The sequence below is a fragment of the Lissotriton vulgaris genome, chromosome 3_1, assembly GCF_964263255.1.
Source record: "Lissotriton vulgaris chromosome 3_1, aLisVul1.2, whole genome shotgun sequence".
In the NCBI taxonomy this organism is placed as follows: Eukaryota; Metazoa; Chordata; class Amphibia; order Caudata; family Salamandridae; genus Lissotriton; species Lissotriton vulgaris.
This window is the reverse complement of record NC_141689.1, coordinates 1,740,108,042-1,740,134,979: the sequence shown is the minus strand read 5'-3', so window position 1 is coordinate 1,740,134,979 and position 26,938 is coordinate 1,740,108,042.

Below are 26,938 nucleotides of genomic sequence, written 5' to 3'. Positions count from 1 at the left end.
CCCTCTATCTGAAGAATCTGGAGATTTTAACAGCATTCTTGAGTGACTTAATTGAAATGCCCACGCATACTACTGGACATCCGGGAGTGCAAGGCCACCCGTTTCCCTTCTCCGTCTTCATTTTTTGCAGGAGATCCTGGTTGCTTTGTAGGCCCACACAAATAAATTAATTGCCTGTTGAAATCTGTCGATCAATTGTTAGTCGAAATGTAGTGGAATAGTATTGAAGAAAAAAGTTACTCTTGGTAAAATAACCATTTTTATCAAGTTTACTCTGTCTAAGACGGTCAATGGAAGATGGGCCCAAGATCTCATTTGATTTTGGCTCTCTTTAAGAATATTTGAAAGATTCACCTTGGCTATCTCCTCAATGCTAGGGACGATTTTAACTCCCAAGTACCTCATCTCATCTGTAGTGTGGTATTGGCCCCTTGGCAGGTTCCAGGTCATGATTTCGGTTTTTCCTGCATTAACTTCATAGCTGGAAACTCTGCCAAACTCCTCTGCTAACCTGATGACTTGAGGAAATGATGTCTCTAAATCTGACGACTGGATTAAAATGTCGTCCGCGTACAGGGCTACCTTTCTCTCCCATGTGCCGCTTATGAAAGGTACTATGGCTGGCTCCTCCCTAAGACTCTGAGTAAATGACTCTATGTACAAATCGAAGAGGAGGGAGAGAGAGGGCAGCCCTGCCTTGTTCCTCTCTTAATGCTAAAGGGCTTGGTCATATTACCATTAAGTACCAACCTTGCCGACGGGTCACTATATAAGAGTTTAATAGTTCAGCAGAGCTTTGGGACAAAATTCAATTTCTCCAGTACAGAAGCAAGATACTTCCAATTTACCCTGTCGAATGCTTTTGTTGCATCAAGCGTCATGGTAGCCAGTGGAAGGGTAAAATTAGAGAAAAAATCAATTGTGCCTATCAGATCGTGCATGAGATCAAAAAGATTTCTGCCTTTTAGAAACCCCTTCTGGTCAGTATGCAGCAGATCTCCTGCAACTGCTCCTAACCTATCAGCCAGGATCCTAGTGAAGACCTTATAATCAGAGTTGAGGAGCGAAATGGGTCTATACGACCCACAGTTGGTAGAGGATTTACCTGGTTTCAAAATCAAAGTAATATTTGCTTCTCCCCACGAAGAGGGTGGTTTAACCACGTCTACTAGAACCTTATTGAAAAGTATGGTTATGAATGGAATTATGACTTCACCCATAGATTTGTAGACTTCGGCTGGAAGGCCGTCCGGCCCAGCTGCCTTTCCAGTTTTACAAGTGGAGAGTGCCTTCCTAACTTCCTGCTGCGAGATTCCCACTTCTAGGTTTTGCCGCTCAGTAGATTCCAAAGCTGGGAGATTTTATTTATTTATTTTATTTATTTTTAAGGTTTTATATAGCGCGAACAAGATCCTTGCAGATATCAGAGCGCTTTACAGAAACAGGAGGTGGGGTAGACAAACTCTTGGAGACATTATAATATTCGGTAGTGAGAGGGTTGCAAGGTAGGGTAGCAATCGCATAAGAGTATACACACTAATAACAATCAGGAAACAAAAAATAGGAGCCGTGCAGTGTCTTTGCTCCAGTAGCGATCAAATAAGATTTTAGCACCCTAGCGGGTGTTAATAGAGCAATCAGGTCATAGTATAAACCCTAGTAAACAAACTGGAAACCAATAATATAGAATCCGTGCAATGGCTTTAATCCACTAGCAATCAATAAAGAGTATTACACAGATAAACACTCAGGTAGCCGATAATATAGGGGCCGTGTAATGTCACTGTTCCAGTAACAATAGTGTTCAGGTAAACTTAGCCATAAGGATGGCTTTTACCTCTTTCTTGAAGAGAACAGTGGAGGGGATAAGCCTAGTGTCTGGCGGGAGTGCATTCCAGATCCTAGGTGCCATTCCTAAGAAGGAGCGTTTGTATGTTTTTTCCTTCCGGAATCTACGAGGTTTCAGGAGGAGGTTTTTTGTGCTTCTGTTGGATCTTGAGCCTCCTGATACAGTCAGCTTGTTAGTGAGGTAGTTGGGTGACTTGTGGATGAACCGAGTTTAACCAATCTCTAGCAGCAGTTTTGTCTATGCTGTTGTCCTCATCATATAAGTCCTTAAAAAAGGTATGGAAGGCATCTCCTATATCGCCCTCATCACTTCTTGTTGTATTGGAGTCTAGAACATCTATTTCCGTGATCAAATTGCGCACCCTGTCTGATTTAGCCTTCCAGGCTAGTAGTCTGCAAGGCCCCTCACCGTATTCAAAAAGAGCAAGCCTGCTCACCTCCCACCTGCTGGAGATTCTTATCTGAACTGTGCTATCCAGAAGCGCTTTCAGAGATTCCAATTTATCAATTGATTTTTGAATTAGCTCCTGATCTGTCTCTTTCATTATACTTGTTTCGACCTCTTTCATTTGACCCTCTATGAGTGAGATTTCCTCCTTATACTTCCTGTTTTTATACGAGGTCCTGCTCGTAACCAACCCCCTCAAAAATGATTTTAGAGTATCCCAGACCACAGTGACATCAGCAGAACCAATGTTGATGTCTAGGAAAGATTTAATTTCCTGAGACAGATAAGTAAAAACCTCTTTATCTAAAAGGATTGTGCGGTCGAATGACCAAACCCTTTGCTGAGCTTTCTCTACAAGATCCCATTCCATCCAGACGGCTGCATGATCCGAAAGGTGGGGGGTCAAATAGCCTATATCTTTGATATTACTTCTTATATCATTACTAATTAGAATATAGTTTATCCTAGATTTGTGTCTGTATTTTTTGTTTTAGAAAGACACTCCCACTTGGGTGCCAGACCTCTCCCTCCAGATATCAATTAGCGCATTTTGCCTCATCATCGTTTTCAAGAAGGCCCTAGATTTAGACGGGATGTTAGCTCTGCTATTTGGGGATTTATCCCATTGAGGATTCAAAGCTATATTGCTTTCCCCTGCAAAAAGTGTTCTATCAGGAAGCCCCAGTAGATTTAAAAAGATTGTTTTTAGGGTTGAAGGATCATCCTGATTAGGACCATAATAACCAACTACAGTAATAGGGGTACTCTCTACAGAAATCGTTGCTATAACCCATCTACCACTTGAGTCTGTCTTCATATCCAGAAGGCTGACATTAGCTTGCTTTTTGATTAATATAGCACCCCCCTGACGTTAGACGATTGACCGGAACAGAGACAGTGTTCCACCCACCTAAGCTTCCGACACATTTCAGTAATTTCCTTTTTGGTAAGGTTTTTGATTAGGTGGGTTTCCTGCAGGATAATTATATGTGCATGTGAATCTTTCAAATATTGTAAAAAAAAATCTTTCCTGTTCTTAACTCGGAGGCCATTTACGTTCCATGACAGAGATTGGAGCGTTCTCATGGAGGATTAACCCCTTCCATGCTGGTGACGAACCCCAGCCGTCATGCACTACGGTGCTCGTGTGCTGATGACGGCTGGGGTTCGTCATGGCCCGCCCGTGTTCGTCCGGCGGCCGCACACGGGAAAAATCGCGGCCGCACGGAAGGGGTTAAGGAGACCAAAATTTGACCCTATCCCATCCTGCAAGGAATCTGCACCTGACCCGAAACAGTGGATAAAAAAAATAGGACTAAAAGACGAATGAGAATTACTTTTTTACCTTTTTTACCCCTCTGCTCCTTCACCCATGCTAACTCCACAACCCCCTAACCCTGCCCCTGCCGCTTGGAGAACCTAACCCCTATTTACCTGGAGAGTCCAGATTCTGCCGGGCAGTAGACCTGCTCTGCCTTATTTTTACTTTTTAGTTTATGATAGTGCTGGTGCTGGATGCATATACGTATTTCAAAAATATAATTGACTCATGTGTACCTGGTGTATACCAAATATACCCACATCTAGTAGGACAGTGCTTAGCCAGCTTCTTTAAGTACCTCACCCAAATTCTAGCAGGTAAGTTGAGCAGTGTACATAATTTGTCATAGTGCAAGAAAGATTATTTTAAACTCTCTAGCAGATCATCTGACTCCTGCACTGTTCGCACATTATGCATCTTATTATTGAACATGATCCTCAATTGAGCTGGGAATTTGAGTTGGACCACAGCCCCCTACTTCTTAAAATCTTCCATTCAGATGCCATTGTAAGGAATAAAGACTCTAGCGGTGTACCTGAGGGAAATTCATCCCTCACCGCCGCCCCTATGACCGCATTTGCATCCACCACTCCATGGACAGTAGCAGCTTCGTCACCACCTGTAGGGAGATTTTTTAGGGTCATGATCCCATTAGTTTCAGAGGCTCCTAATACCTCTTACTCATTCAGCTGAGGGGATTGTCCATCCTGCAGTTTATCCTGCGGCTGAGGCTGCGGCTCTGTTAAGTTGGAAGAACTTAAAGGCAGGCCAGAAGTTGGCAAAATGCCTGAGCTGATTTTTGACTGAGGGCAAGACCCAGGTAAGGGCAAAGGACTCTCTGTTGCCATATTAAAAGGGAAGTGAACACTGCTTCACCAAATCAGGCTGAACACTGTTTATCCTGAGAGCTTACCCTGCTTTACCACATTTAGGGCTTGGGGCAAAACCTTAAAATATGACCTCAGCAAGGGGTTTACTTTAACTTTAGTCTCCAAAGGAGGGCCTTTTTTCCTAGTATTTTGTGGGCCATTTCTCTTATATACTTGATAGGGAAAAGAGCTTTCGTCAGTATTTTCTGCTGGCTCCTCCTCAGATAGCTCTCTATTTTCAGGAGGTAGTTTTGGGATAACTTTAAATGCACTGCCCTCCCTGGACACTTGCAGCTCAGACCCTTGCACTCTCCCTCGTTTATTAAGCTTTACAAGTTTAGCCTTTGTTTTTACTTTCGTTGTTTTTTGTGGTCTACCTATTTTGCCCAATTTGCCCAGTTTATTTGCTTCAGACTCGCCCCCAGCCTCAGCCTTTGCCTGACTTGCCTCCTTCCCCTTATTGCTGCTTCTCGTGGGGACAGTATTTATATTTTCTTCATTTTATTTTATGCATTTTTGCACCCCCAGAACGGTCACTGCCACACTTTCTTTGTCCTCATCGGCCAAACCCGCAGCTAAACCTTCATCAGCAGTGTGTCCTGCCACCGCCTCTGCCTCCAGCCTGAATGCAGCGGCTCCCGCCGCCCTCCAGGTGCTGACTCTGCCTCTCTCGCACCTGGAAACACCTCGGGTGAGTCCGCCGCGGAGCAGCCGACGCGCTGCCGATCTCCAGCCCCTCCTCAGCTCCGAGGTGGCAACGAGGCAGCACGGCAGATCGACCAAGGCACCAACGCACATCCCCCACACCTCTGCCAGGTACAAAAATTCATTTTGGATCATAAATCTAATTCATCTAAGCACTGCCATAGGCCCCAAGGGCGAGAGAAAAGCCGCCATCTGGCAGGAAAGCAGGAGAGCTACCGGCACGGCAAGCGACCGCTTAGCTCATGGCCGCCATGTTCTCCTGCAATGGATTTCTTCTTCCCCCTATTTCACTGCTTGTTGGGTTTTTTTCTGTCATATATATCAAAACATGGATATGCTGTATCCCCTTTTCTTTTGTTGGTTACCCTATCCAACAAACAATTGTCTAATCTTAATGTTAAGTTGATTAGATCAGTACTATTAGTAGGCTGGGGATGAATCTGTGCCAACACATCTTTAAGCTCATCCCAAAGTCCTTGATAACAACGAGATATCCCTTTCTCTTCCAGCCAAGCTGTCCCAGCTATCAATCAAATGAATGTAGTGACATAAGTCACCAACTCTTTCTTCCCCTGCCTTAACTCCAAGAGTTTTTTATCAGCACTGAACAATGTGGTTCTTCTATCACAAACCTTTTCAAACTCCTTGTGGAACTCATTCCAATCTGAGTGTAAGGGTCATTAGATCTAACCCAAGTAGCCCATCCCCAATCAGGTATTTAATGACAAAAGCTACCCAGGAGTGATTAGTAGGGAAGGAAGAAGGTTTACATGAGAAATGTAACAGGGCATGTGTAATAAACACTTGGACTTTATTTGGATCCCCAGCAAACCTCTCCAGAGTGGCCAAAGTAATAGAAGGTACTGAGACTTGGATCTGAGGAGTGCATGCCAATGCATCGAAATAAATTATTTGTGGTCAGTCTAATCTGTCCCTTAACGCTGCAGTCTCAGCTCTAGACACTACCAATTCTTGTTGCATCATCGCTAAGGCTTGCGAAACGTCATCCATGCATGGGGGCAACAGATACACTCGTGTCGACCTGAAGACGCAGTATACTTGGGTGTTAAATTCTGTCAAGGTACTGCAATTGTAGTGATGCTCCTCAGGATCGGTATGACGTAAGTATTGACCACCTATCGAAACCCCTAATTCTGTATACCATAAAGGCCCAGAAGTTTAATGTGATCAAGCAAGGGAAAGGGTAAGTAGAAAAGGAACAGCGGGGAGAGAGACCCGTAGTGAAATAAATGAACAGTATATTCAAAGATACTCTGAACTTCTAGTACAATCTGTAGCACCTCCTTGAGCTCCTCAACAATTCTCAAAAATTATCCAGTGTTGTGTACCTTTAAGGAGAGGGGGTTTCTCTGTCATTTTCAATTGTAATTTAGCACAAAAAAATCTGTATAATATGAGATGGAAACACGAATGCAGGGAGTAACACGTTTGAACTGTTTTCTCACATCATGTCTCTAGCACAAGTATTACATTATGCAAGATATCATTAGAAGATTTTAAAAACATCACTCACAACAATTTGGAAGATTTGATGTTTTCAGAGGTTGAAGGCAAAAATATATCTGGAGCAATAATGGATGGAACTGAAGGCCTGCAATATAAAACACATTGGTATATTAATTTGAAAAAGATGTGCAATCTGAATGGCAGAAAATACTTCACAACTTACATGCTACAATATAATGGTGTATCACAAATCAAAATGTATACACAGAGGACATAGTATTGGTTTAAAGTCACAACTTAGTAAATATTTCAAAGATCATGTGGTAAAGTGTTATTTGATTTTAAATAAAAATTCAATTGACTTGATTTTGCTAACAAGTGAAGACATTACCATAGATGATAGCACATTGAGAAATAATGTTAAAATTAAAGATGAGTTATATACTCAATTCGATATAATGGAATTGGATACAATTTCAGAAGAGATACAGAAAAGTAAGTCAAGAAATTCAAACGTGATGCATACTATTACGGAAATGATAATGTGCACAACTGAGCTTAGGTCTATGCAGTACAACTTTAACAGCTAGTGTAGAAAGCAGGCAATCCCACACACACTACTACTTCACACTCAATGTTACCTTCCAGGAGATGAAGTAAAAAAAATAAAACCTCTACGTGTTGAGATTGAAACAACACTTTTTCGAATAAATCAGAAGATCGAACTATCATCTTTCTTAGGTTTAAGTCCTGGGGAAGGTCCAGGTGGATAAACAAAACAGCAAGCAATGCAACAAAAGCCACTCCAAATTACTGGACATGTGCGACAGAGAAGTTAGTTTTCACATTTTCACAAAAGCAATCTCGTCAACAAAAATAAAGTCTCTACAAAAAGGCGTATTATTTATTCCAAGGGCAAAAATATATTGTTACAAAAGCAAGTTGTCATGTATAAATGTTTTTTGTAAATGAATTGGATAGTATTTTTGTTATAAATGAATTCATGATGGGAGGAACATCAACCGAAGTACACCCTTTTAGTAAAAAGTACTACAGAAGCCCCTGTTACAAATAAATCATTTGAAAAATTTAAGACTGGTAATAGATGAAGGAAAAATGTTTATCAAAAACTCAACAAACATCAGCCGCATGGAAATGCAAGCATCACAGAATCTACAGAATGAGAAGCAGCTCACTGAACAACAAGCAATCGTAATCATGAATTAATAGTGGTGAATAAAGCAAATTATTTTGAACATTGTGGAAAATCAACATATCAAACTGTCCAGGAATGAAATTTCAGAACTCAACTGGATGTTACACTATTATTATCAGAAGCATGATTTGGATCACGAAGCACACACCATTTTAGTAGAACGTAAACCCAAGCATGCAAGCACTTTATACAATACTATAGACCCACCAAAATCAACAGGATCTTTCATGTAGGTAGTTTATAATGCAAAAGAATCACTCTTTGAGAACTGAGCTATATATTTAGATAATTACCTACAACCGTATATAAAATATTTAATTTGTAATTAAAGACCAATAGAGCTATAAAATAACCTCTAACAGATCTCAATGTGATCTCTTCTATCTGTATCAAACCACAGCATTTGGTTGCCATATAACTTACTCACCAGGCTTTTCATGCAACAATGCAATTATCAAAGGAAGATGTAACTCATCTCCTCAGCTGTCCCAAGTTTGAAAATTCCAGGAAAGGAAAAATGGCTTCTGTCCTGAGTGTAGAGGATTTCTTTGGAAACTAAAGATAAAGCTTGATGTTCCTCCTCAGTGATAGTAAAGAGAGAAATAACCACATATTTAGAAATCAACATATTTAATCCTATTAGGAATGCAATTTAGAACATGTTTAAAAAGAAATGAAATGTCCATTTTAGAAATGACTCACAATTTGTGTAAATAAAACCAAAATATATTGTAGAGAGACAAAGGTTGACACTAAAGATGTTATTAGAAATGCTTCATTTATAATTGCATGTTTTTAAAATGTTGCACCAAGTAACTATACTTTAGCATGTGCAGCGACTAGGCCCAAGGCTGTCTTTTCGACCTTTGCTCATAGATATGTATTCTGTGCAATATCCTAATAAGAAAGACTGCCGCTATGCCATCTTGGCAGTCTTTCTTGATGGATGAAACAACTACGAGGAAATAAAATTACATCAAATTGAAGAAACTGCACGGTGTGGACTCTGTTTATCTCATGTAAATTGGAACATTGAATGATCTTCATTAAGTGGGAGCATTGTCTAAGGGACAGACTTGTATTTTGGGTCTTAAGCCAATTCATCAACCTGAAACTTGAGAGTATTGCAATACTGGAGGGTGTGCTGGACAGTGCTCTTCCTTTTCAATAAGGTTTTATACACACCAGGTTACTGCTGTGTTAATAGCATCTTGTGGTAGTAGATGCATTAGATCCAAACAAGCACCCGGTAAGAATTGAAATGTATTATTTCTATTGACTCACACTGTATTACTATTGATGTCAACACTTTTGAGTGTTTAATTGTGCGGTTCTTTTCCTTTTTACGGAAACACTACTAACTATGTATTTGGACTTCACAAACTCTTTGACTTTGCATTGCTTCACCAGAACTGCCGCTAATCCACTGACACAGCCGACTTCTCCTGTCGACTCGACATGTCATCTCCTTGCTGACACAACGCCTCACCTCCCCCGTGGCAACCAGGGAACCCGCCTCGACCTCTGCACCGACGCCTCACCTCCACGACGTCATGCATCGTCCATAGACTTCGTATTTCAACTGTTGTTTGGGGGTCTGCGTGACTCCATGCCTGACGCTGTGCACCTCGCGATCAGCGCCGTCCTTTGGATTTATGCAAGTGACAACGTCGCAATAGCCCCAGGTGGAGCTATTTGCTTCTAAAATTGCTATCTCTGCAAGTAACTGTTTTTGAGGTGCTATTTCAATATATTTATGTTGGATTTTTGTTGTTTTGGTCTTGTTTGGTATAGATAAGAATGCCTTATTTTTCTAAACTGGTGTTGGTTCCATTGTGGTGTTTTCACTGTGTTACTGTGTGTTTTGAGTACAAAACCTTTACACATTGTCTTTGGGATAAGTCTATCTGCTCGTGCCAAGCTACCAATGTGGTGAGCAGGGGTTATCTAAAGTGTGTATCCACCTTACCCTTACTAGAAGCAAGAGTCGCTACTAGGACAAAGGTACATACCTCTGCCAATTAGAGACCCCCAATTCAAACAATGAGTTTCCTCACTTAGACACAGACTCACTTGGTCACAAATTCACTCACTCAGTAATGCTTGCAAGCAGCTGATGTAAGAAGTCTTTATAGATGCTTAAACGTTGATAGTTATTCTATATCAAACAACTAAGTACATTTTCAACATGTGATGAGTAAGTCAGCCAGATATATGATGCCCCGGCCCTCAGAATATTCAGTCTGCTCACTTGACATTATTGATGTTACTGACATTTTACTGTCCTGGTTCCTGGAACTTGAGAAGCTTGAGGACTCAAAATTCCCCCAATTGTGTCATACTGTGGAAGTTTTGCAAAATGGAAAGTTCTCATTGTTTTAAAAAAAAAAGGAGGGAAAGGATCAGCAGCCATCTGCCTCAGCAGGAATCTGTTTCCACTGCTGTGAGTGGCTGCTTGTGGACTTGTGCCAGTCAGTACTCTCTTCAACCCCTTGTTCTGTACCAAAAGCAAAGTTGTCCAGTGTGCTGGGCCTGCCTCCCAGTTCACCACTGCCCAGCCTTCCTGCCTAACCCACCTGCATGTCACCACCGCACCTGTACAGGGAAATGCTGTGCCCATGGTGTGTTCACAACATGTGCCCTCTCTGACACAGACCAATGATTGTGAGGTGGTCCTACCTTCGCATCCACCATTTTCTGTTCAGGATGACCAAATCAGCAGGCATTATAAAAAAGTGTCTCTCATATTTTCCCTGATATCCCTAAGGGAAATTATAAGCAAAAATTACTACTTCCTTAATTTTCTGGAAATCTATTCACTCATTACACACTCAGTAGACCATTGCAGATCATGATAGATACATTTAATTATCGCTTTTGTTATGACATGCTCTCAGTGCCTATTAGTAATGTCAGTTATAATGAAACTTGCTAAGTTTTGTCAAAGCACTTGGATCCCTTTAGCAGTTGCCTACAATTCTGAGCATTCATTCTTTTGACCATCACAATTTCAAATGGGGGACATTTACAGCTCTGCTGTTGGGCATTTTTGTTGTCATGAATCATTCCTGAAGGGGGTGTGATTTGGATGCCGAAACAAGATGGCGGCTCTGTTTTAGCTCCGCACGATTACGGAGCTTTTCTACATCAAAGCGCCTCTAATCCTCTTCAAAAAGGTCCTACGCTTCCTGTCCCGCCGAGATGAAGTGGCAGTGAATGTGGAACGCTACTTGAAAATCTCCTGACATCGTCCTGGATCCCTGGAGCTGCTGCAGTCATTATCGGCTCAGAAAATCGCGAACTGCCGCCATTTTGTTTTTGCGGTGTTCGCGCTCCATTTTTCTGTCTATGACTGCGCTCCTGATTTGGTTTCTGGCGCTTGTGTGGGGACTTCTTCATAAATTTTGCTCAAAATACTTGCTTGTGTTTTAAAGTAAGCCTATTGTATTTTATTGATAAACAGAGTCGTTTTAGGGGAATGCATGCTTGTGTTCCTGAGTCTCGGTCAAGTACTATCATTTGTGGGGCCAGTCACTCCCTTTTTAGTGCTTTTTGCCACAATTTTCTAGGTCATGTTCATATTTTGTAAGAGATAGCCTGCTAAATATGATGCTGACATCCTAATATAGTGGTTGGCTCTCAGAACTACGCTGAAATATTTTTCTCAATGACTGTTCCTACTGCAAGGTTTATTGCTCAGCACCTGGCTTTGTGGTAACTCTCTGCTCTTCACTGGGATATATAGATGTTTGCTGCTTTCCAGTCATTTATACGCGTTCTCCTTCTGGTCATCAAATCAGGGATTATCTTTCATGTTTCATATTTTGAATGAGAGAGCCTACTAAACATGATGCTGTCATCTTAATATAGTGATATTTGCTACTTTCCAGTGATTTGTACGCTTCCTCCTTCTGGTCATCACATCAAGGATTATCTCTTGCTCCTGCAATTCTTTTAGTGTATGGGCCGTCTTCATCCTGCCCTATTTACTACGCGTTGACTTCTCGATCAGCCTACAATGGCCACTGATCATCCTAAAGCAGCATCAACAGGTGCAAAACCAAAATGACTCACCTTCTCCTATTCTATCCTCACAAAACCCAGTTCTAGACTCTATTCTAGATGAGGTTCGTGGTCTACAAACTTTTATGTCCATTACAAATGAAAAATTAAAACAAATAGAGGACTGATGGATTATTATGGAGGGAAAGGTGCTGGAACTCGAGCAGGGTGTGGGAAATCTTCAGGATATCTCCGATAAAATTCCTGTATTAGAACAGGAAATCCACAAGTTGAAACTCCACACAGAAGATCTCGAAAATCGTAATAAAAGGAATAACCTACGTCTTTATGGCCTTCCGGAAAATATTGAAGGGCCAGACATGGTATCTTTTTTGCAGAAATTTCTTCCAGAACTTTTAGATCTTCAGTGATCATCACCTGTAAATATTCAACATGCGCATCGACTGAGTAGCATCCATCCTAATTCCTACAAGCCACATGGTATCATAATACTCTTCCTAGAATTCACTAAACTCATGCATGTTTTAAAATCTGTAAAACTTAAACGTCGTCTCACTTGGTCGGGCCACAATATCTTCATCTCTCAAGATGTCTCCAATGCAACAAACGCTCGCCATAAAGAATTCCTGGCTCTTCGTCCACAGATGAGTCTCTTAAACATCTAATATGTCATTCTTCACCCTTGTCTATGCAATATTACGCATGAAGGAAGCTCTCGCTCATTCGACGATCCTGAGAAACTCAGACTCTTTCTAAACAGCGTATCTTCTCGTAACATGAATACTCACGCTTAACTTTTCTCTTTTGTAACAAATTGATATCTATTGTTCTAAAGATTTATATATTCTGTTATTCGATTATTTATCTATCTTCTTTACCTTTCTAATACCCCTTCACCCTTTATTCTATTTAATACTCTGATTTCTTACATTATTCTGCCTCTTTTTACTATTTTTCCTCCCTTTTTGTCTCTTTTCTTCATTATTTTTTTTTTCTGTTTCTTTTCATACCTAATTTCTCCGTCCGCCGTTTCTTGTTTCTGGTATCACCATGCTCATCTTTTCTCGTTTAATATTCTTTCTTCAGATCTGGATTCTCTTCCTTGATCTGTTTACTCTATCTGTATATGTATCTCTTACTTCATCTTTCTTATTCTTTTTCTTTCCTCTATATTGGTTTCTTTCCTCATTTTTTTCTTTCTACATCTTTTTTATTTTTATGAGTGTGTTGTTGAAATGATATGATATTTATTGTTTTTATGTCTTTGATATTTTTCTTGCAGCTTATCATTCCCGTTCCCTTCTGTTCTTCCCTTCCCATCATCATTTTTAACGTTGTCTGGTGAAATGTGCGTGGATTAGGTCATCCTGTCAAGCGTCAAAAGGTATCACCTATCCAAACTTAATACCCATGTTGCCTTTTTACAAGAAGCTCATTGTAGTGATATGGAATCTCTTAAACTTAAACGTCAATGGGTTAGTCAAATTGTTTTCTCCCCCGCCATTGACCGCCATGGTGGTGTTGCTATTTTATTTCATAAATCGATTAATGAACATATTGTATCAACAGAATGTGACGCAAATGGACGATGGGTTATGGTGGATGCTATAAATAATAAAACACAAATTACTTTTTTTTAACATTTATGGTCCAGTTAAAGCTGACCCACAATTTTGGAATAGTTTCAAAGTGAAAATCTCCTCCACTTCTAATCCTAATATAATTGTTGGTGGCAATTTTAATAATTGGCTAGACCCCTTCTCTGATAGGAAATCTAAATGTAAATTCAAACCTGATAACACTCATAAAGCCTTTCAATCTGCCATCACTTCTCGTCCTTTTTATAATGTTTGGAAAACATGTAATCCTGATACTGCTGAATTTACCTTCTTTTCTCCTGTTCACCATACTATGTCCCATATCTATACTACTATTATAAAGAGAGAACACAAACCTTTGAGCCAGGTAAACTCGGGAACCGCAGCGCCAATCCACACACTCGATACATTGTAGAAATTGTCAGGGTGTGCAGATGGACATAGGCTATTAAAAATTTTAAATAAAAGTAAATTTAAAAATATAAGTTTTAAAAAAAGTAGTGCCCTGAAAGTAGCGCTGGCCGCGACGCTGCGCTATCTGCGACGTAGCGCTGGCCGTGACGTGCGTGATGACGAGGAGGAACGGTGGACATGGAGAGGCGGTGAAGTGAGGAGTGCGGGGAGAAGCGGCGGCTCAGGTGCGTCATGACGAGGAGGAGCGGCGGACATGGAGCGGCAGTGAAGTGAGGAGTGCGGGGAGAAGTGGCGGCTCAGGTGCGTCATGACGAGGAGGAGCGGCGGACATGGAGCGGCGGTGAAGTGAGGAGCGCGGGTAGGAGCGGCGGCTCAGGTAAGGTAAAGGCACACATTGGAGTCGAGGTGGGAGGGGGTCAGGCGGGAGTGGGTGCGCACACAGATACGGGCAGGGGCCCTTACTGCGCGCAAGCCTCAAATGCTGCCCCCAGCCCCCAACGGCGGCTAAGGTAAGGTAAAGGCACACATTGGAGTCAGGGCGGGAGGGGGTCGGGGCGGGAGCGGGTGCGCACAGAGGGACGGCCGGGAGCCCTTAGTGCACGCAAGCCTCAAATGCTGCCCCCAGCCCCCTTCTGCCCCGGGCAACGCTGGGGCGGGCTGCTAGTTGATTATATTTTGGTTTCTAAGTCACTACTTTCCTGCATCCGAAATTGGTTCTATTTTTATTTCCGATAACGCCTCCATTTTTGGCTCTTTGATCTATCACTTACTCCCTGTAAACAAGGTTGTTGGCATTTTAAAAATCACCTCCTCTCAGATCCAACTTTCATGTCAAAAGCGACCTCTTTCATTAATGAATTTTTTCAATTCAACAGACCTTCAGACACCTCAGTTCATAATAATTGGGATGCCTTTAAAGCATCATTTAGAGCATTTACTATTACTTATTCTGCAAAGAATAAAAATCACTTAAAACCAAATATAAGGAAACTCTTTTAAAAATTAAAAACCTGGAATACAGTTACTTTTCCTCTTATTCCCCCACTGTTCTACAAGAACTACACTCGGAAAAAAAAAACTTCTTCATTCTGATGCTGACATTATTGATACCTTCCAATCCTACTATGTACTCCTAAATACAGAGGATACTACTCTTTCCGAAAAAGACCTTGACACATTTTTTCAAGATATCCCCAAACCTAATGCTCCTTCTGATACTCTTCTATCCCTGGTAGATGATCTCTCCCTTCATAACCAATGCTCTTAAAGCTTTGAAGAAGGCCAAAGCTCCGTGCCAGATGGTTTGTCAATTGAGTTATTCCTAGCCTTCTCCTCAATTTTTGCTCCAATATAATTAAATCTTTTTAACTCATTTTTATCAAATTCTAAAGCGTTAGGCTCTTTTTTAGAAGCCCTTATTATTGTTATTCCAAAACCAGCCAAAGATTCCTCCTTTTGTAGAAATGTTTGACCCTTTTCCCTCATTAATTATGATTGTAAAATTTTTGCAAAAATTCTAGCTTCACGATTAGAAAACATCATTCCACTTCTTAATAAATCAAGTCTGGCTTTGTTAAGGGCAGACTTGCCTCTGACAATGCCAGAATGTTCTCTAACATTCTAGCTCTTGGTAAGAAATACCCTTTTCCTCTAGGTGCCTTATCACGTGATGCTGAAAAGGCCTTTGACCGAATCAATTGGTAATTTATGCTTTACACCCTTAAATGGTTTGGCTTTGGTCCTAGATTCATTTCCTATATTAAATTATTACATACTGATCCCTGTGCCTGTGTTTTTGTTAATGTTTTTTTCTACCTTTATTTTCACTTGCAATATGGTACCCGACAGGGATGCCCACTCTCCCGATTGCTGTTTCTCCTGTGTTTTGAACCCTTTCTTGAACGTATTAGAACCAATCCGAACATTACTGGTTTCACTCTTAATTCCCATCAAATTAAATTATCTGCTTATGCAGACGATATTCTTATTTATATGTCCAACACCTGTGAATCCCTCCCACCGTTTTTACAAGACATTGCTTTATTTTCTAATGTTTTAGGATACAAACTTAATTTTTCTAAAACCGAGATTTTACCTTTAAACCCAACATGTTATCAATATATGTTTGATACTACTAAATGTACTTGGTGTCCTCAAAAGATTAAATATTTAGGAACTTGGTTTTCCTCAAATATTTCAGATACTTTAGCCCACAATTTTTCAGCATTAAAACTTAAGATTACTAATTTGCTTTGTTCCTGGTCCCCATTATTTTTATCCTGGTGGGGTCTTCTCGATACGATTAAAATGATGATTGTTCCCCAAATACTTTTTCTACTCTCAATGTTACCTTTTAAAATTCCTAAATATTATTTTTCTTAGATCAACTCTATTTGCACCAACTTTTTATGGAATGATAAACGAGCACGTATTGCTATGTCTAGACTAATTCGCCCTAAAACAGATGATGGTGTTTGTTTTCCAGATTTTCAATTGTATCACAATGCTTTTTTAATTTATCAATGTTATGTCTTGTCCAAAGATTATTTAGAAACACCGATTCCAACTTGGGTTACTGTTGAACGCTCCCTGTTGCAGGAATTTTCTTTTCAAGATATTATGTTTATGTCCAATTCTTCTTTCATCTCCAAGTATCCTATATTAAAATACTCTCACCACCTAATACATACACAATTATTTGTAAATTTTGGCCCACATCATTATTTTCTTTAATCAACCATATGGTATAATAAGCACATTAAATTTCGCCACAAATCTTTTTACTACAAACATTGGAAAGAAAAGGGCATTCTTTACGTACACCAACTGCTACATAATAATTCGATAATGCCTTTCCTCCAGCTACAAGAGAAATGTAACCTTCCTGACTCCTGTATTCAACAATACAATAAATTAGCCTCTATTATTCAAACCTGTCAACAAGGCTTTACTTCTATCTCTCTTCCTATTTCGTTTACTCCCAATACACCATTAGTTCATGTTCCCCAGGATCCAACTCCCAGGGCTCCCTTCATATATAAAACCCTATCCACACACCAATACTCACAATAAATCCCATATTGAATTATCTTGGGTATTAGACTTATCTCAACAATTGTCTACTCTTCAATGGGATTGTTTTTGGCAAAAGATTTTCAAAACTTCGAAAGCTGCCAACATTACACAATCATAATACTTTATTTTTAATAGAGTTGTAATTACTCCTCTTTTTCTCCATAAAATTGACCATTCTATTTCACAATTATGTTGGTCATGTCTTTCCTCTGAAGGCTCACTAACTCATTTACTTTATTATTGTCCTAAGGTCTTTAACTTTTGGAAACTTATTTGGCCAAAATGCTGTTTAATTTTTTCATTTGATGTTCCGTTTGCTATTCATAATATATTTTTAGTAAGGGTGGGCGTAGTATGTGTAGTGGGGCTACGCGAAGCTACGTGAAGTGGGCATGATGCTACGCCCAATCACACGATTCGCGTAGCTCCTCTACGCGCCGCCCGCCTTCCTCCCGCCCTCTTCTATATACATAATTTCAAGTAACAACTACAGTAAAAGTACATTAAAGGCACTTACCTGGTCTGCGGCGTCCCGGGGCTCCCTCTTCTATTTCGCGCCGACTTCTCCCATCCAAATGCGCAAGCGATGCCGCCCGTCCTTGCGCATTTCTTGCGAGAAATGCACATGCACGGGCGGCCGCGCATGCGCATTTGGATGGGAGCAGTCGGAGTGAAATAGAAGAGGAAGCCCCGGGACGCTGCGGACCAGGTAAGTGCTTTTACTGTACTTTTACTGTAGTTGTTACTTGAAATTATGTATGTAGAAGAGGGCGGGAGGGAGGCGGTGGCGGGCAACTTTGCTCCGTCCACGGAGCATGCCACTACGTACACTCCGTGGGCGGAGCGTAGTCTAGCGCCCAGGGTTAATTTTTAGGTACTATGTCTCCCGATTTTGACCAGTGTTCATCTAAAACTCTCTTATTTGACCTCTTTATTGCAGTTGCTTTTAAAGTTATATTAACAAATTGGAAAGACAACTCCAAAATATCCTACATGCTTTGGTTGCATTGCATCAGTTTCCCATTGTTCTATTCTCCAAAAGATTACACTAGATTTATTATGGTTACCTTTTACAACACTCCTATCCTCACTCTTCCTAAGTATTTCTCCTATCTAATCCTCTCTTTTCCACTCCTTTCTTCTTCTTTCCTCTTCTTTTTCTTTTCTTTCTCTTTCTTTATCTCAAAATTACATAGAATGTATAACCTTTTATCCTCTGGAGCACACATTTTAGTAAGATATTATAATGTTAAACTATTCTTCTTCTTCACTTCATGTAGGTATAATGTTTTCTTATAATAGTTATATACGTGAATACGCAGTTTTATTCATTCTAAATTAGCTTTACCATTATGTGCTTATTTCTGTTTGGTTTTTTGTCCTGGTAATGTATTGTTTTACCTATTGTGTTCATTCTTTAAATAAACAGTATTTAACAAAAAAATATGAATCATTCCTGAAGCTGGAGACTGCCCACACTACAGTATCTCTACACAAATTGAACACTATGAAATTACATTTAACAATAAAGTACGTCACATTGGACTTGAAAGTATTGTCTACATAAAAGTCTCTATCCACTAGATGGTCCTTCTAAACATATTCCTGAAGATGGTCTCATGGACATTTACTGTTTAGAGACTGAAACATTGACAATGTACAAACATCAGTCCATATAAAGTAGAACTATTTGTATTACACTCCTTTGTAAAGATTTTGGTTGTTAGGCTGAGTTGATTTCTCACCATAGAAGACTGTTTGTGAATTCAAATATATCGGACACATGCAAATCTTATTTAGTGGATTTTTTGTATATATGTGACCTTTCATTTATTTGTTTGTACTTCCTTGTCTTGCATAGAATGTAAATATACATGTTTCCTGTTGTCATTAGAATCCTTGATTTTCATACCGGGGCACAGAATACTTACTATGTTTTTTCTATGCCCTCAAAAGATTCTTTCTACATAAATGATATTCATCAATTGAGTTTGCTGTATTGGATTCTTGGGTGGTTTTGGAAAAGGGGGTGGTGATGGACAGAGTTTCTGAATGATGCAGAATACTCCTACCCAGTCAATTCTTGGGTGATCAATCTAAAAACTGTAACAAAACTTAATTTAAAATAATGAATTCAGGAGATTTGTGTTGTTCACATTTTTCACCCATCTCCTGACTGAAGATTGGGTTACCCTATTTTGTTCTAATTGCATGAAAAATGTTGATAATATTTGTAAAGCACCAAAACTAGCAATCGGCCCGTACCACCTGAAGAAATCCTAATGTCTTTAAATGCTGTAACAAACAAGGTCAGCGGTGGTTCCTGTTTAAGGGTGTCGGAGTTCCGCCCCCTTTACATTTAGGGTAAAAACATTGCTACCAAAGTGAAGCTAAAATATGCTTTAATACACATTTTAGTTAGTTACAACTTGGGGCACTATCCGCGTTGTTGCATGGAACGTTGGTGTAAAAGTAGAACATGTGACTCTGACTCATGCACTTTCAGGCTGGTTGCTCCCCCGGGAGAGCCCAAATTCTATGTATTTGCCAGACTGACAATCTCACAGCCCCGAGACCTGTGAGGTCATCAGCTTGGCAAAGACTGAGCATCCAGGCCTAGTCTCCACCCCCTAATGACGTGGGGGTAAAGTTAGCCCCGGACATTTCAGATGGAAGCCCTGTAAAGTGAATCCTCCATGCCAATCAGGGAGTGGAGAGAGAGCATTGTCACCCCTCCCTTTCCCAACTCGTCACAGGGTGGGATGGGACCACCCTGGATGAGTTTGGAAAGGGTGCGGCAGACTGTCTCCGGGCACGAAGGCTAGAAGGAGCTGTGGTGTGTGACTGAGACACACTGCTTCCTGAATATGATGCCATTTTAGCTCTGCGTGCCGAGTATTGTTCAGAAACATGAATCAGATCAATTTCAATGAGCATTTATAACAGTTGTCCCGGCAGTGTCCTGACGCACAGCACTGCAGGTTAAGCAGAGGTTTGCTCAGCATTCAAATAAGTGACATGTGAGTGATAATTTGTAGTAAACCTTATTCACAATATAACAAAACGCAGTCCAACAGGGTCTTCCCAATCGAAGAAAAGTGCTGGCAGAATTGGATTGTAGATGCAAAAATTATTTTATTCTTTCTTGATATACAAATTCATAAAAGTCATGATCGCCGACGCGTGGTCCCGCTCCCACGCTGCCAAACTCCTAATGAGTTCCTATGCCATCTGCATTTATGTTGATTCCCCGTGGTTCAGGGCTCAGACGGAGACTATGGGCCTGTGCATGTTCTCCACCCACGCTGTAATATAGCCTGGTGGAGAACCTGCTAGGTGTGTATGACACTTACAGAGTGCCCACCACTCCTCTCCTGCTCCTCTGTGAGCAGAGCTACCTCATCCCGCCCCGAAAAACTGTTTCAGCTGGAAAAATAAAATTATAATAACATTGAGTTATAATCATTTTATTTTCCCTTTTTATACACAGCTGAAAAGCAGTAGGACTAAGCTCCTCCGCCTTAGCAGAGGAGCCACCACTGTAGTTTTGCATAAGTTAGCACAACATTTTTCTCAGAGAACGCTTCCTGAATGTACTAGGCCAAGGACAAATTCTTGCTCGTCTTGGTTCTGTTAACATTGTATCATTTAAACTGTATAACTAAGACTGTGAGAATGATTGAAGAATAATGTATTGGTGGTGTTAAAATTTCTGTATGTATTCTATATAGAAATATTTCCTTTCAGCTGTTTCCTATTTGTTTAAACATCATGAATCGTGTGTTCCCACCAAATGTATGAACCCCTTTGTCTAAAGTACTGTATAAGAGTGTGAATTTCTCTCATGCAGAGAGTCCCCTATTCCTTTGCTTAGAAGGCGAATCCATGACGGATTTCATATTGAACTGTACTGAGTTCTTTTATTTATGATTCATATGCTATGCTGCTAATTTACTGATGGTATATTCTGTATTTTGACTTAAATACTTAAATAAAGCAATCAAAAGGAACTCTTGTCTCTCATTCTTAAGAGAACGTTTCAGAAGTTTTTTTTGGGCCCGATTTTCTAAAATGACAGTTCCAATTGGAGGGCACCAAAGTCCAAGCTAGAGAGACTACACCGCTCTGAAATATAATCTGTGGCTCTAAATTTGTATGGATTTTGCTAGGAATCTTGAACGATTCTAAGGGCCAACACCCCACAAAAATATTATTGCACCCCTCTGGAGAGAGAGCGGAGGAGGGACAAGCCTGCAAACCATTGAATTGTAGGCCCTGAGGGTTTTTTCCCAGATGTAGCGACCCACCCTACCCCCATTCTGAAAAGAAGTACTGCAAGCAAGGAAGGAAGGAGTAGGATTCAATCTGCAGAGCAAGACCACTACAGCCAACATTTGACTCTGGCACACTTCTCTGCACTGCTGCAATATATTTAATGGAAGAGTACCTGCACTTCTCATGAGAAAGCAGGTACTCAAGCTAGTGACTACCAATACTTTTATATTTCCATTTAAAGCACTGGTAATTTGGGTGTTCTTTCTTCAAAAGCTGTGATAGGAACGCATATAGAACAGAAAGTAAACCGTTTATCAAACAGCCATCATATAACAGCCTCACAATGCCTGTTGCAAAAAGTTTGTGTGTAAGATTAGATAGCACTTTAACTGGCAACCAATCAGGAAACGCTTCTAAAAGTGGCACAAACTGCCCTTGATCTGATGGGGACTCATTCAAGTGCTCTGGGAGACCACTTCAAGACTCACATTATGAGCGCTGAGCGATCGTCCATTTTTGTCCAAACTTCAGACCTGGCAATTCCGTGCGTAAAATGTGAAGTGCACAAAAGATATAGGAAGCTGTCCAGCCCTAACAAGTTCCACGCATCATGGCTTAAACTAACGCATTTTAATGCTGGTGTCCGCAACACCGCATTAAAATGCTTTGGACATGCATTTGTAGCTCTCTAATTCGCTTTGCGAATCATGAGGCGCTCCAAAAGCAACCTCGTGTGGAGCACATGCTCTGCACTGCCGCTCTGCCTGCGAGGCAATTTAGCCTGCTGGTGGGCCTGGAAGACTCACCGCTATGGTAACATGGCACACAGGATACTTTCCTGAGGCCAAAAAACAGATTGTGTTGGCTCTGTCAGCCCAGTACGCCTCTCTGCGACATGTACCTGCTATGTTATGTTATGTTATGTTAAAGAAATTTCTTGAGCGCACATTCGCCAACAGTTTATTGGCACTGCCAGAACGTCCTGCAAAGGCGGTCCACTAATTGTGAGTCAAGGTATTTTTCCCGTAGTCTCTGGTAAAAAGTAAGACGATGTGTGAAATTTATACAAAGTATTTAAATATTTAGCGCAACACTGCTACCTGTCAGCCAAGGTAAGACACCCAGGAGCGGGAAGAGTATTGCTGTGTCTGTCCTCTGCTCTGACAAAGCTTATTATCGCCCTGCTGCTGCAGCCCATTGCCCCCAACCAGCTCAGATGAAGAACTTTAGGCCTAAGACTTCTCACAGCTCCAGAGAAGGAGTTGTGAAGCTTCACAAGCTTAAAGAAGAGGCAATGTATCACCTATGTGTCCCATTTTGGCGAGTTAGAGTAAAGTAGTAAAACAAACTTCACAGAAGCAGGACAACACATTTGATGTTTGTAGGTCCAAAGGTTCTTTCAAAAGGGAAATTAAGTAAATTGAGAAGCTTGCTTATTTCACCTTTCTTTTTCTGACAATGGGGAAAAGCTGGATGAAGACCAGCCGTCTGAAGCTGAACTCGGACAAGAAGGAGGTCCTCATCCTCGGCTCCAACCCTTCAGCCTGGGACGACTCCTGGTGGCCGACGGAACTGGGGGCAGCCCCGCTACCCACCGACCACGCACTCAACCTGAGAATCATCCTCGAGTCAATGCTCTCAATGAACAAGCAAGTCAACGCCGTCTCCTCCTCCTGCTTCAACACCCTCTGCATGCTCTGCAAGATCTACAGATGGATCATGACAGATACAAGAACGGCAGACACCCAGTCCCTCATCAGCAGCAGACTCGACTACGGAAACGCCCTCTACGCGGAGCCCAGACAAAGCTCATCAAACGACTACAATGCATCCAAAACGCCTCGGCACGACTGATCCTCGACGTACCATGCACGGCCACATCACCCCCCACCTGAGAAACCTGCACTGGCTCCCCGTCAACAAGAGGATATCCTTCAAGCTCCTTACCCACGCACCCAAGGCACTCCACAAGACCGGCCCAGCCTACCTCAACAGACAGCTTTCCTTCTACATCCCCAACCGTCAGCTACGCTCCGCCGACCTCTCACTCGCCACCGTCCCGCGCATCCGAAGAACAACCACCGGTGGGAGATCCTTCTCCTACCTCTCCGCCAAGACATGGAACACCCTCCCGCTGAGCCTACGACAGACCCAAGGCCTGCTGACCTTCAGGAGGATACTCAAGACCTGGCTGTTCGATCAGTAGTGCCCCACTCCCAGCGCCTTGAGACCCTTGCGGGTATGTAGTGCGCTTTACAAATGATTGATTGAAAGCAATAAGAATCCTTATTTTTAATGCAGTGTGTTGTGTCACTAATACCATCCAGCTCCCTAGCTTTATAGCCAATAGCCTGTAGGCCTTGGGACCTGTGTTTGCACTTTTCCCACTGGTGAACTGGTAGTAAACCATATCAGGCCAATGCTAGTTTGAAGGGATGTATTAAATGCCTCACGTCCATTCATATAGTGATGTATATCAGCACCATGTTCATGGATCACATTCCTTATTGTCACCAGTATAGATACATGTGTTTCTAAAGTAGTATTATGTCTTCCAGCCTGCAACTGCTAGCTCCCATGTAAAAAATGCCATCTCTCCATTTATACACAGCTATGTTTGGTGTGGGCACAGTGGCGCAAGGCATAGCTGCTTGCTTCTACTGACTATAGTATCACTCAAAGGCAATGAAAAGTCAGAAATGAGCACACCGAAAACACAGAAATGTCACACGAAGCGATCTGAAACCTTGGCAGCTATGCGATAGCGTTAGTTTCCCGCGCTATAAAACATTTTGTTGAAGGTCAACAGCGCGTGAGCCTCGTTTATTTCTTGCTGTTTTTGTTGATAAGGTCCTTGACTGTTCTAAAGTCAACATCTCGCGGGAGGAACTGCCAGACCTTTTAAAACAGTTTCAGGGCGCGCTGGTGCGTCTCCTGACCTCTAAATGCTGCGCCGAGGAGAAGGTTGATACCGGAGCGGCCGTTTAAGAGGTGAGTTAATGATTTCCGTACAGAAACGTACACGTGGTCCTTAGTCATGCTTTGATGCCTCCCGTGCGTCTGTGCTGCCGGAACCAGTCGCGGGTCTCACATTCTGGCGGAGCTCTGTGCTAAAGAGCTGCATTAGCGTGCAACCAAGCCTGATTTAGTAAGTTATTATGCATGCTTCAGGAACAAGGGCTGGTGTTACTGCTTGAAGAATTAACACAAGTTTTAGCCGCCAGGCAAACTGCTACAAGGCAACAGATCACTTTTCTGCAGGAAACCCAACTCCAAGTCATTCATTTACAATGACACATGGCTCCTTTAAAAACTTTTGAGTCACAGTAGTTGAGAAGTGTTTTAAGTAGATGCCTTGGAGTTTAGAGGAATAAAACACATGCAGATATCGTCGTTACCGTATGTTTCAAACAGGGTTGAAAGGATCTTTGAAATGTGTAAAGCTCATTAGAGAGGACGATGCAGCGAGCACAGCACTTCTCTCAGCATTATTGGAGGAAGTTATAAAATTCAATTTATTTACATTTCGGAAGGCATTCCGTTTTTTTACAAGTCTAAATGCATCCATTCATACAAAACTGCGATTAACGTATCACTGGGACCTACAAGGGCAGAATCCTGCTGAGTTCTGTTTTTCAGTTCTGAAACCAAGACGGGTGACCAACTGGATTTGTTAAAACTCTGAGGGGTATATTCACAAGAATGTGTGCTAAATATCACCATAAAATGCTAACACACCATTACACATCGCAGCCGATCGCGGGAAAATAACCCTGTGGTCACGTGGAATTCACAACACAGCGGTACCATGCAGTAGTTTGCCGAAAACGCAGCCAATATCCGCGATACAACCACCACGATGGGGATAAAAACACAAAGCCCAACGTGGAAAAAGACGCAATGGGCCAAAGCGTAATGAGGAAATCAGCGATAATCTGCGCCAGGCCTGCAACACACACATGGCAGGTGGGAAAAATCACTATAACAGTAGAAAAAACACACACACACAAACTGAACAACACCCAAGCCCACACGGAGGCAGCCGGAGCAGGCGCAGAGGATGAGCGCAACCCCACAAGTGACCTGGATGACCAGCCCGGGACCTCGGGGCCAGGGAAGGGCAAAGACAAGAAGAAGACGAAGACGAAGTTCAGTCTGCAGGAAAACAGGACCCTGATCACGGAGGTGATGGAACACCATTAATGAATGCCGTCAGGGAGCATGAGAGGTCAATGGACGGGGCCAAGAGGCAATGGATTGCCATCAAGCGGAAGACCAAGGAGAAACTCTCAGCCAACCAGAAGGCAGCAATGCAGACTGGAGGTGGGAGCCCTGCGCCACAGCAGGAGCTGGATGACTTGGAGGAGCTGGTGTCGACAGTCATCAGCTTGGAGACTGGGGCCGGAGTCGTGGGAATGGACACTGCAAGACAGGACACAACACAACCGCAACAGGGTGAGTGATCACCAGGTACTGGGGGGACAGGTGGAGACATGGCACACATGCACAATCAAGCACAGCACAGTGCACACCCACAATTACTCTGGCTCATGGCCCTGATCTACACACATATGTGAGTAAAATACCCAGGCACATTTCTAATACCAACTAGCACATGAAGAGTGGCTTAGGCCACATAAAGAAATGATAATCAACTACTGTTTTTACACATTAGAATACAATTTTAATTCTTCTTACAAAAACATGATATTTTAAAAATATTTTTTACAGCACGATGGTACAGTCCTGAGGAAGGCACACATGAGTGTCAAAACCATCCAAAAGCTTTTATATTTATTAATTATTTGTATGAATGAAATCATGCATATGCTATAATGCTACAATCTTTTCATCATTTGTGTATAACTATGTATCGATTTTACCAAATATTAGAAATTTGCCTGGGTATTTTACTCACATATGTTATTTGCCCTGACCCAGGAAGTTGATCCGTATCAGGGGGTCCTTGTTGTCTCGCATCCTGATCTACACACAGTCACAATGTACATTGCCATGCTGTCGGTCAACATGTTCCATGCTGCCACATACAGGCGGACACATTGTAAAACACCAGCTCCCCTTCTCTTTGCAGGGGCACCGTCAACACCCCCTGCACAGCAGTCTCAGCCACTCTTCACTGATGACAAGGAGGACACCTCTTGCATTGACACCCAAGCCCTCCAAAACATCATGGGCATCATCCACGACTCATCTCCTGGATCAGGGCAGACAAGCTGCATCAAGGAGACCCCACCCACTACCCAAACCACCCAGCAGGAGGCACCCACAGCCCCGGCAGTCTCCCAAGACCCCCAGGACCAAACTATGGCCTTCCAACGCCGTGCGCTGGAGGGTCAGAGGGAGACGGCTGAGTAGGTGCGGTGGGGTTCAGCCTCATGGCTACCAAACTGGATGCCATCCATGGGTGCCTAGGTCCCATGAGGGACCAGCTCCAGTCCCTAACAGACACCCACGGCCTGCTCAATGGCCTGCTCAATGGTGTCAAACGAGCCCTGACTGACATTGTTGGAGTCACGATGCGGAGAGAAGAACACCTGTCCGCTCAGAGTGGCTCCAGCGATACCATCCGTGAGCTGGCACACATGCGGAGGCTCATGGAGGACATGGTGCGGATGGAGGCGGAAAGGATGGCAGCCACCGCTGCACATCAGCGAGATG